The sequence below is a fragment of the Salvelinus namaycush genome, chromosome 29 (assembly GCF_016432855.1).
Source record: "Salvelinus namaycush isolate Seneca chromosome 29, SaNama_1.0, whole genome shotgun sequence".
In the NCBI taxonomy this organism is placed as follows: domain Eukaryota; kingdom Metazoa; phylum Chordata; class Actinopteri; order Salmoniformes; family Salmonidae; genus Salvelinus; species Salvelinus namaycush.
In genome coordinates, this window is record NC_052335.1 from 31,244,727 (window position 1) to 31,256,254 (window position 11,528).

Genomic DNA, 11,528 nt, shown 5'->3' on the forward strand with positions numbered 1-11,528 from the left:
GCAGCATTGCTTTTTAGAAAGCTTATAACTCGTTTTCATATTCCTCAATGTACTTCACATTATCCCTTGATGTTGAATAGTTACAACGCTATCAGTTGACCAATGCTTTTAACTTACAGTTGAAGTCGGAAGTTTACATACACCTTAGCCAAATACATTTAAACTCAGTTTCACAATTCCTGACTTTTAATCCCAGTAAAAATTCCCTGTCTTAGGTCAGTTAGGATCACCACTTTATTTTAAGAATGTGAAATGTCAGAATAATAGTAGAGAGAATCATTTATTTCAGCTTTTACTTCTTTCATCACATTCCCAGTGGGTCAGAAGTTTACATACACTCAAATAGTATTCGGTAGCATTGCCTTTAAATTGTTTAACTTGGGTCAAATGTTTCATGTAGCCTTCCACAACCTTCCCACAATAAGCTGGGTGAATTTTGGCCCATTCCTCCTGACAGAGCTGGTGTAACTGAGTCAGGTTTGAAGGCCTCCTTGCTCACACATGCTTGTTCAGTTCTGCCCACAAATGTTCTATAGGATTGAGGTCAGGGCTTTGTGATGGCCACTCCAATACCTTGACTTTGTTGTCCTTAAGCCATTTTGCCACAACTTTGGAAGTATGCTTGGGGTCATTGTCCATTTGGAAGATCCATTTGCGACCAAGCTTTAACTTCCTGACTGATGTCTTGATGTTGCTTCAATATATCAACAATTTTCTTTCCTCGTGATGTCATCTATTTTGTGAAGTGCACCAGTCCCTCTTGCAGCAAAGCACCCCTACAACATGATACTGCCACCCCCGTGCTTCGTGATTGGGATGGTGTTTTTCAGCTTGCAAACATCCCCCTTTTTCCTCCAAACATAACGATGGTCATTAATGGCCAAACAGTTCTATTTTTGTTTCATCAGACCAGAGGACATTTCTCCAAAAAGTACCATCTTTGTCACCATGTGCAGTTGCAAACCGTAGTCTGGCTTTTTTATGGTGGTTTTGGAGCAGTGGCTTCTTCTGTGCTGAGCGGCCTTTCAGGTTATGTTGATATTGGACTCGTTTTACTGTGGATATAGATACTTTTGTACCTGTTTCCTCCAACGTCTTCATAAGGACCTTTGCTGCTGTTCTGGGATTGATTTGCACTTTTTGCACCAAAGTACGTTCATTTCTAGGAGACAGAATGCGTCTCCTTCCTGAGCAGTATAACAGCTGAGTGGTCCCATGGTGTTTATACTTGCGGACTATTGTTTGTACAGATGAACGTGGTAGCTTCAGGCGTTTGGAAATTGCTCCCAAGGATGAACCAGACTTGCAGAGGTCAACCATTTTTTTCTGAGGTCTTGGCTGATATCTTTTGCTTTTTTCCCATGATGTCAAGCAAAGAGGCACTGAGTTTGAAGGTAGGCCTTGAAATGCATCCACAGATACACCTCCAATTGACTTAGGCTAATTGACATAATTTATCAGAAACTTCTAAAGCCACAACATAATTTTCTGGAATTTTCCAAGCTGTTTAAAGGCACTTAACTTAGTGTAAACTTCTGACCCACTGGAATTGTGATGCAGTGAATATCTGTCTCTAAACATTTGTTGGAAAAATTACTTGTGTCATGCACAAAGTAGATGTCATAATCGACTTGCCAAAACTATAGTTTGTTAAGAAATGTGTGCAGGGGTTGAAAAACACTTAGGTTGGAGTCATTATCTTGTATGTAAACTTCTGACTTCAACTGTATCTACAGAAAAGACCGGAACAAGGAGTCACATCCTTCACTCTTCAGCTGATCTACGGCCTGGTCATCTTGCCGGAGTACGCCCCTTTCTCTCACCCTGCCGTTGTGTACGTTGTACTGCAGGACGTTGTGTACGCTGTACTGCAGGACGTTGTGTACGCTGTACTGCAGGACGTTGTGTACGCTGTACTGCAGGACGTTGTGTACGCTGTACTGCAGGACGTTGTGTACGCTGTACTGCAGGACGTTGTGTACGCTGTACTGCAGGACGTTGTGTACGCTGTACTGCAGGACGTTGTGTACGCTGTACTGCAGGACGTTGGTATGGAACTGTTTTCTGGACTATGCACCCCTTATATTGACTGTTTCCTCTCGTTAACAATGATTGCCGTGAATGCCATATTTGACTTGAAACCATGTTTTCTTTTTTCCCATGCAGTCTCTGCAAAAGTATTAAGCTGTGTATTTGGAACCTGTTCCCAATTTGCCAGGGTCGTGTTTATTAGGGCACACCATAGAAATCAATGTTTTATCGTGGACAAGTTCAAGTAGTGCCTCCCTGTTTTTGTGCTTTTAGTTCCACCATCAGTCACTGGAAAAAGTTATCCTGATCCGTTATCACTTTGAACTATGGCAACCAGGAGCCCTTCGTGGTTGTGGTTGGGAAGCGGCTGCTGACCAAGGAGCTTGCTCAACAGTATTTAAGAGGGTGACTCAAACATCACTATCACAGTGTGATGACGCTCTCCCTGAACACATTAAGCTAAAATTCTAAATGAAATTGACTAATGAATGCTCAAACTGTTTCCCAGTCTGTTCACTCTTCATTTATCAGGAGCAGACTGGATGTGACTGAATCCCTACAACATTACCATCAAATACTTCACCCTGGCTTGCAGCTTCAAAACTCTAACTGGTTGGTTCTAAAACTAATACTGCAGAAAAATGGCCATGACATGACTACCAAACCTGGGTTCAGATAGTAATTGTTTTCTTTAAGCTGAGCCTAATTGTAGTGCCAGATGGGCATAGACTTTACTTCTGGACTGTTGCCCTGTGGTAGGCAAGCTCAAATGAAGCAAGTATTGGAACATACTATTTGTTTGATACCTGATGGCTACCTGTCCTTTGCCCCAGAGTGTTTCTCTAACGGGACGATGGCTGCACTGGCGGTGAAGGTGGAGTATGCTCCCAGTCTGAACCCTAGTCAGCTGAGCCTGAGTGACCCTGCCTGTGGCCCCACCTACAGCGATGACCGCTTTGCCTACTTTCACTTCACTGTCAACTCGTGTGGCACCACCCGGAAGGTACAATTACCCTGAGTTGATGGGGACTGTTCCCTTCTACAGGCCCTAAAGTAAATGCTACTCTTATAGTTCATCAACAATGTCACGCTGTATGAGAATGAATTCTCATTGCCAGACGAACTTGAGGGGAAGACAAACGCAGAAACTTAAGACTCAGAAGAATATCAGTTAGTGATTCCACAAATCATAACATTTATAATTAATATTTGTATGCTTTTATCGCCAGTTGCTCAATACTCTAACCTCCATCGTCTACCAGTCATAGGCTCTGGAAGTAGGGGTGCTGCAGCACCCCCACCCCAAACATCTTCCTGTGGCAGTACTACCAGTGAAGGCATGTTTCCCTTAACCTAATGAGGGATGGTAGAATACTTGACTGTCCTGCTGCTACGTGGTCAATGTCACCGACACGCTTTCCTTCCTCACCAATGAGACTGGGAACGGTCAGCTTATATTCAGAATGAGACTCACTCATGGTAAGAGTGCACTAATTTCAATTTGACTCCTGGCCTCTACATTTTAGTCAGTCCTGATCTGAGGATTGAATATTCCATCATTTGCATAAACTTAGCAGGTCTCCTTCACTGCATTTATAATCTTGATAAAGTGCAAAAATGTAAGCAGTATGGTCAAGGCTTAATCTTGCCTTCTGATTTCCTGGGTGGAAATATTTCCAACCTGTAATGCTTCCACTTATCCAACCAGCTCCGATCTGCAGGAGTAGTTATGGAGTAGGTGGTTGGTGAATTCAGCAGAAGCCTCTTGTTGATGTAGCATTTGCTATAGATTGGTCATGTTTATTGGGGCACAACAGGATATGAAAATGAGCATTTCTTATTGGATAAGTTCAGGTACCTCCCTGTTTCATGAACACTCCCCCCTGGTTTTCTCTGTGTTCCAGATGCCTCGTTCCACCAGGAGGAGGACTACCCAGTGGTGACATACCTAAGACAGCCTCTGTACTTTGAGGTGGAGCGTACCAGGTCCACTGACCCCAAGGTGGCGCTATTGCTTGACCACTGCTGGGCCACGCTCAACAAGGACTGACTCACAATCCAGATGGAATCTCATTAATGGGTAACTTGTTCTATTTTTGACCCAGATAAGTGCTTTGGGTAGTGGGTTACTTTGGATTTAATGCTGACTTAGCGTTCCAACCCAGATGTTCACTTTTTTGGAGTGCATTATTTTGATCTAAATGAACATGGTTGTGATCAGAATATGTAGGTATGTTAACTCCTTGAACCTGCTTTGTAGTATACCCCCTCAGGTAGGGCCAGCCTTAAGAGGCTATTTCTAAAGAATTCAGACCAAACCACCATAGGACTTCATACACAAGGTGGTTTTGGTTAGTTTTTTTATTTGTCTGCTTAACTTGGTTCCTGTCTCCACTGGCAGCTGTGAGAAACCGGAGGCTCTGTACTGTGTGGTCTTCCACCCAGTGGTGGCTGACTCCAGTCAAACAACTGAACTAACAGGTTTCTCTCGCAACAGGGCAAAGACCTCACAAAGACATCTGAGGAGCATCGCATATGTTTCATCTGGACAGGTTCTTCGTGTGTAAATGTCCTAAGGTGAGGAAAGTTCAAATAAAGTGTTCGACATTATTTGGTTTGATTCACTTGCACCTCAATCTATCAATTGCTCTAATTTGGCTTTTCATCAGGCATGGCAGTGTGAGTGGGTCAGAAACAGTAACTTAAAGATTAAGGTAGCTTTAATGCTCATATGGTTATTTGCATTCAACACCAAGGCATATACTTTAGTCATCTGACATGTATAAATCAACCCCTTTTGTAATTCTGCAACTCGGAACCAGTTTTAAGCTGCAAACCAATTTTCCATCTGAGGTAAAAGTAACTTTAAAATAAATATTTGGTATAAAAGCAGAACAGACTTCCAGTGTAGTAGGAAGAACTGACTCAGTGTTCCAGCATGTTGTTCCCCCAAAGTGATGCCAGCAGGGTGGTGACGCTGAGCTCCAAGGCTGTGGATGGATGCGAGCTCTGACTGCAGCGGTGTTGGTCTTTCAATTTTGGAAGTAAACCGATTCCAATTTCTCTTCTGAGGCATGTAGAATTGGCATTTTGGTTTACTTCCTGAATGAACTTTACCTTATTTGACGGTCCATGCATTGAGTTTACTGATGTTTAGGCTTTTAGTGCTGCTGAGTCCCAGGGTGAGACGGCGTGGAGTACTGGTATCTAGCCCGAGGCAGCATGTGATGAGTCGGGTCAGTCAATACACCAGTCAGTGCTGCAGCAAGACTGGACTCTGTTGGGATACTCCCTGTGAGGTGTACACAGTAAGGGTGGTACTGCGGGATAAGGTGATCCTCTGTGCACATGCTGTGACACTATCCACTAACAGTTGTCATGACGTTGGCCTGTGGGTAAGGTTTATGACCCCCACCCCATAAATACCTTTCTCCCTTCCCTCTCTGACTCTACAGAGGAACTCTTGAATAGCCTTTGTTAAACAGAGAGTCTGGGAACATCAAACAAGTGGAGGGAAAGGAACCATATTTCGGTAATAGAACCAGTTGAAAATATGCGTTGGTACTTAATGAATATGATGTCAGTTCAGTTGTCATCTGAGACATTATGACTGATGACAAACTGTATCTGGGAAAGTCTACACATTAGTTATCAGATTCACATGGAATTGTGCAATTTAAATGAAACTATTTGTGAAAAGATTAAATGTAATTTTAGCTTCCAAATGAGAGAATTGGGTTTTCATAAGATTAGAGCTCTGCTCAATCAGTGGCCCTCCCCTGTGAAGAGACATGGGTTATAAACTATGAAACACACCCTTCTCTCCCTCCACTATATAAGCCCTTGACGAAAATGTAACCTGTTTCGGGTACATTAGGACGATGGTCCGATGTCAGAAGGATTCAGATAATAACTACAGAACGAAGCCAACCTCAGCGTGAGCTTTGGTTGCGAATGGTATGAACTTTTTACTCTTATTCGCTACAGAAGTGATACCTCCTAGCCGTTGAGTTAGTAGCGGCTGCTGTAAACGTGGGCTATGAGGGAACAGACAGTATCCCGTTCACCACACAACGACGACACTACAATGTATCCCGTTCACCACCAGAGACACTCTTCAAAGGACAAAGGACTCTGTTGGGCAACATGGCTTTCCATCTACCACCAACCTATTGAAGCGCAGCTCAGAGTAAATATTTATTGCATTTTCCAAATGGGCGGTAATATAAAATGTATAAGATTCTGTATTTACGATAGAGTAGCTGCCTACGGCCCGATAGAGACATCGCTTCTCCCCGTGTTCTTCAGTTCACGCAAATCCAACCCCCTTTTCTTTGTGTAACCAGCTGTCATATCTGTTCTGTCCGCTAGGGACGTTTTCCTTCATGACATAATTTGTAACCAAGGTATGATTCATTCTGTGTATATGTAATTCTGTGTGATTAGTTAGGTATTCAGTAAATAAATAATTTGTATTGCTGATTCAACTTGTTAGCCAGGGTTCGTGAAGATAACCAAGAATTTACAACTTTCAGATGAGACTGAAATAAGGTGCCGATTAATATTGACTGCTATTGATGTAAAATATTACTAGGTCTTTAAGAGTTTATTCGGAAGATAACTGCTCTATAAATATTATTTTGTGGTGACCCGACTTTCTAGTTAATTACATTTACATGATTAGCTCAATCAGGTAATATTAATTAGAGAAAGGATTTTATAGCATGTCATGTCACTTAATCCAGCATAGCCAAAGACACGACACAGTGTTGCTTTTTCCTTCCCGACAGTTGTGCAAACTCCTGTTGAGTCTTTCAAGGTGAATGCTGCTCGTCAGAGGGTAGGACCTGGAAATGTAAACGAGTGGCTACTTTTCCCAATCTAGACGCACACACTACAGCTTATCACTAGTGTAACACATGATCAGTATTCCTGGCAGATGCCCTCATCCCATGCTATTGTGCGTAAGACAAATTCATCAACGACTCAAAGTTGGCCGTTGTGGGAGTGACCTTACTGAGTAAAGTGTTTCATTACATTTATCACAACTGTGGCTCTGTGCTTGTCCACAAGCACAGAGTTATATTGTAAAGTATATCTGTGTTTGTTATATTGTAAAAACATTTTTTAGGTTAAATCATATGTTAAGAGTAGAAATGGGCAGTGTTTGACTTTGGCTGTGTTAAGACTACCACAGGTTTACGGGGAAGGTGTGAGGTTGGTAGATTAAACCTATGCGCTGGTAGTTTCTGCTAATCCGAATACAAAGTTTGAAAGTCCACCAGACTACTTGTTACGAATCCCTTTGGCCCGACAGTAGGGGGGGATGGTAACGAGACCCGTAACATAACTCATGCAAAGTGTAACAGTGACAAAGTAACGGTGAGAACGAAATAAGACAACTTAATTACCGTCAAACACTCAGGGTTTATTTCTAAACACACGGTAAAAGGGGGGCAGGAAAAGGGGCTGAGCTGGACCCAAGGAAAGAAACAATAAGCATCCAAAACACCCCTAAGTTAGACTAGCCTATTTCAACAACAACTAACCAAAAATACAGTGGGTGGTCCGCCCAGTTCTAACTAGTGTATTTAACAAAGTTTACCTACGGGTAGTGTAAGCCCATGGGCGTCTTATCTTGGTTACCCCCTTTTCCCACCATCAAACACTCACACACCATAACCAAAACCAATACTCACAGGTGGGGACAAAGTGACATGTAGATGCTAAACCACACAATGGATCTACAGACATATGGCATTGACAGAGAGATTGAGCTCTTGAGAAAACAACTGCCAGGGGTTTTAAACCAAGGGAAAGGAACTGTGATTGGGTAGGAGAAAAGGAGCAGGTGTCTTCTGATTAGCGACTGATTGGGGAATGATGATTGTCACCTGTGAGTAGGGGAGAAGGAGAGAAAAGAAACACACAGGATACACACAGAATACTTGTATCCGTAACACTACTCTTCACATCTGGGCGGAGTATCAACTGAATATTCATGAATATAAACTTCACTGATTGGTAGCTGTTCAATAGACAACTTTCCAAGTCAAATTTGCACTCAATGTATGGTCCTGCGTGACAAATGCACAATTACACTTTTTGTGACTATTGTAATAGTCTCAAAGGAAAACAAGTGGGTGACGTCAATGACACTTAGCGTCGAAGGTTCCAGGATCGTACCCTTTCAATTTTCGCCTAAAATAACATACCCAACTCTAACTGCCTGTAGTTCAGGACCTGAAGCAAGGATGTGCATGTTCTTGATACCATTTGAAAGAACACTTTGTAGTTTGTGGAAATGGGAAATTCATGTAGGAGAAAACACTATCTGGTAAAAGAAATGCTTTTTTACACCTTTGAAATGCAAGAGCAAGGCCATAATGTATTATTTCAGCTAAGGTGCAATTTAGATGTGTGTGCAAAGTTCCAGATTGATCCAGTGAAGCAATACTGGACAATATTTTGTATCAAGTCTGCTCAAATGTGCCGAATTGATACATTTTCAAGTACATAACTATAGAGAACATACAAAAATGATATGGTAATACATTTAAGTTCACACACTCCCAGGAATGTCATAAATGATGGATCATTAGCTTATACATTAACTTTCACACATCTAGATGGTGGGTGTGGAGCCAGAGACAGCAAGGGTTCAAACTGTAGAACCCAGTTCCTACATTTGAATATAACAATTTATTTTATAAGACAAAACTATGCCACATTTTATTTGTGGGACCCTCAGGATGACAAATCAGAGCAAGGTTACTGAATGTAAGTACATTATTTACCTTCAGAGGTGAATGTATCAAACCAGTTGCCGTGATAAAAGTTTTTTATTGTTGTGCACTCTCAAACAATAGCATGGTCTTTTTTCACTGTAATATCTACTGTAAATTGGACAGTGCAGTTAGATTAACAAGAATTTAAGCTTTCTGCCCATATAAGATGTGTCTATGTCCTGTAAAGCTTGCTGTTACTTACAACTGTCATGCTAATCACATTAGCGCACATTAACTCAATTTACCTGGTATAGGGACACCCATCATGTAGAGGTTAAAGGACTTAGTATATTTAGCCCCTAGTCCTGCAATGAAGTCATTGCAGATTCTTTATAATTTGCCTAAAATCCAAAATGGTGTCATATCCAATATGGCTGCCATAACATTTAGAGGTTAAATCACCTGTAAATATGAATTATGTAACACTCATGCCTCAAACACCTGTCTGCTTTTACTGTAAGTAGTGTTCTGTCTTAAGTGTTTCATAAGGGCTCTTGGTATATCAAGAGAGTGGCACTGCCATACCTGTTTGAATAGCTCAAGCAAACTAGTTTTTCAGTGTGTTTATGTTTTAATCTCATTCACACTTGCAGGATATTATCATATACGTCTTTCACAAGCACAGTAGAATAACTAAGTTACAGGAAAGCAACCTGTAATACCACAGTCAGCCAATCTAGTACCCTGACTACACCCGACGCGAGCGTTGCAAAATAAATTTAGAAATCTATATTATTCAATTATTGCACCCACACTGCTCACGTGCGTCAACAAGCATCTGCGTTGCCAAGGGCTAAAATAGAAGTCAGTTCTATTTGTGACGCAGATCGCGGTGCAAGTCCTGACTCTCCCATCTCCTCATTGGTTTATAGAAGCAGATACCCACGTGCCATCTCCTCATTGGTTATACCCACGTGGGTGATTGAAAGACGAACTGTGTTGTCGGACGTCGTGGTAATACTATTGTAACGACCCTGGGTTTATAAGCGCGGAAATCGACTCTGCCGCGGGAGCATGCTTTTGCGGCACAGTCGATAGCGCGCCGGACCTCGGGCTAGAAGGTCGAGGGTTCGAGACCTCCTCCCTGCTGTTTCATTACATTGGTGTCAGAAGTGATAGGACCTTGCATCCACGACAGTGCGTGTGCTTGGCCGGTGAGCGCGTTCCTGTAAGACGTAGAGTCGCAAGCTAGCGTGAGGACGCGCTCTTTGAAAGGAGGGAGTAGTGTAATGAGCCTGGGTTTATAAGCGCAGAAGTCGACAGTCGATAGCGCGCCGGACCTCAGACTAGAAGGTCGAGGGTTCGAGACCTGCTCCCTGCTGTTTCATTACACTATGAAAGTTTAGATGCCAATCACCATATAAGTTCAAAGAAGAAACAGCCTGGAAGTAGGAGAGATGACTAGAAACGATTCGGTTGACCGTTTTATGTGTGGATTAATTGTCGGAGTAGAGGACCTTGTGCATTTCAGGTAAAATAACTCAATGTTTATATCCCAGGATAAATTAGCTAGCAACAGCAAGCTAGCTAAATTGGACAAATTAGCTAGCACTTTGCCATTAATGTTTAATGCTTTTCGACCTGTCCTCAAATTCATGTAATTGGTTCAGAGTTTATTTAGATATTTTAACCTGTGTCATGATTGCGTTTGGTGTGGGGGGACAAAATACATGTATGCACGATGGCGCACACGCGCAGCCGGTTTGGGTTCCGTGTGAGAGTAGGGTGACCAGACATCCCCGTTTTTGGTGGCCTGTCCCCAGCTCCCAGCTGTAGCTGTCCCCGTTTTTAACTGTGTGTTAAAAACAGACCGCAATGTGAAATAATACTTTACATAACAAGAAAGATCAGGCAGCAGATGCTACTGGTTGACGTCTCAATCGCGTTGTGCTTGTTTTGTCGAGCAGAGGGGGCTGCTCGCTATAGCAGCTTCATTCACTCTTCTTCTACTAACTACTTGCTCGAGCTAGTTTTAGAGAGAACTGCTGTGGAAACTCGGCCAGAAGCTAGTAAGTGTCAAAGTGAATCCACAACATCACCACAAACGTCTTTTCAAGCCAGGTAAGTTACAATCGTTTGAGATACTAGCTAGTAATGTTATGTCACAATTTATTATATAGATAGCATAACATATTTAAAACCTTATAGAGCAGATAATCTATCTAACATTAGCTATGTAGACTTAGTTAGTTATCTAGCTAGCTAGCTACTGTCATGGTAACGTTAGCTAGGTTAAAAAACATTCACATGCGTTGGGTGGGCTATTTTGAAATTATATTAAATGAATGCACAATTAATTGAGAATATTTATTTGTAGATTACAATTTTAATGGTTTGGCATTATAATAAGTAGTTTGAAAATATAATTTAAAATGTTCATGGATAACATTAGCATAATGTTTTCTGTTAGAGTGGAGATGAAGGAGAAGACTGGATGAATGAATGAGATAGAGGAAAGGTAAAGATATGATTACAGAGCCCGCCAATTATTCCAAACAATGTTTTTGAGATGAAATACAAAAATGATGCAAGCAATGGGAATCTGTTAACCAAAGTATTTGATCTAATAGTGTATTATTTATTATTACAGATTGGAGAGGAAGGAGAAGGAAAAATGAAGGGCGTAAAAAAAGTGAAGCGAGGAGAGTAGAAGAGTGAGGTGGAAAGGTGAAGGAAAGGAAGAAAGAGAAGGAAGACGAGTGAAGAAAA

The 11,528-nt window shown here is 41.8% G+C and overlaps 2 long non-coding RNA genes across 2 annotated transcripts; both read left to right on the forward strand.

The window, feature by feature from the left end:
- Positions 1-1,698: 1,698 nt before the first annotated feature.
- Positions 1,699-5,496, forward strand: LOC120024624. The gene is made up of 5 exons (XR_005472878.1): positions 1,699-2,643; positions 2,865-3,034; positions 3,294-3,510; positions 3,936-4,111; positions 4,529-5,496. It is a non-coding gene; the product is annotated as an uncharacterized LOC120024624 (long non-coding RNA).
- A 5,080-nt stretch (positions 5,497-10,576) lies between these two features.
- Positions 10,577-11,497, forward strand: LOC120024069. Its single transcript, XR_005472802.1, has 3 exons — positions 10,577-10,880; positions 11,230-11,277; positions 11,410-11,497. It is a non-coding gene; the product is annotated as an uncharacterized LOC120024069 (long non-coding RNA).
- The last annotated feature ends 31 nt before the right edge of the window (positions 11,498-11,528 follow it).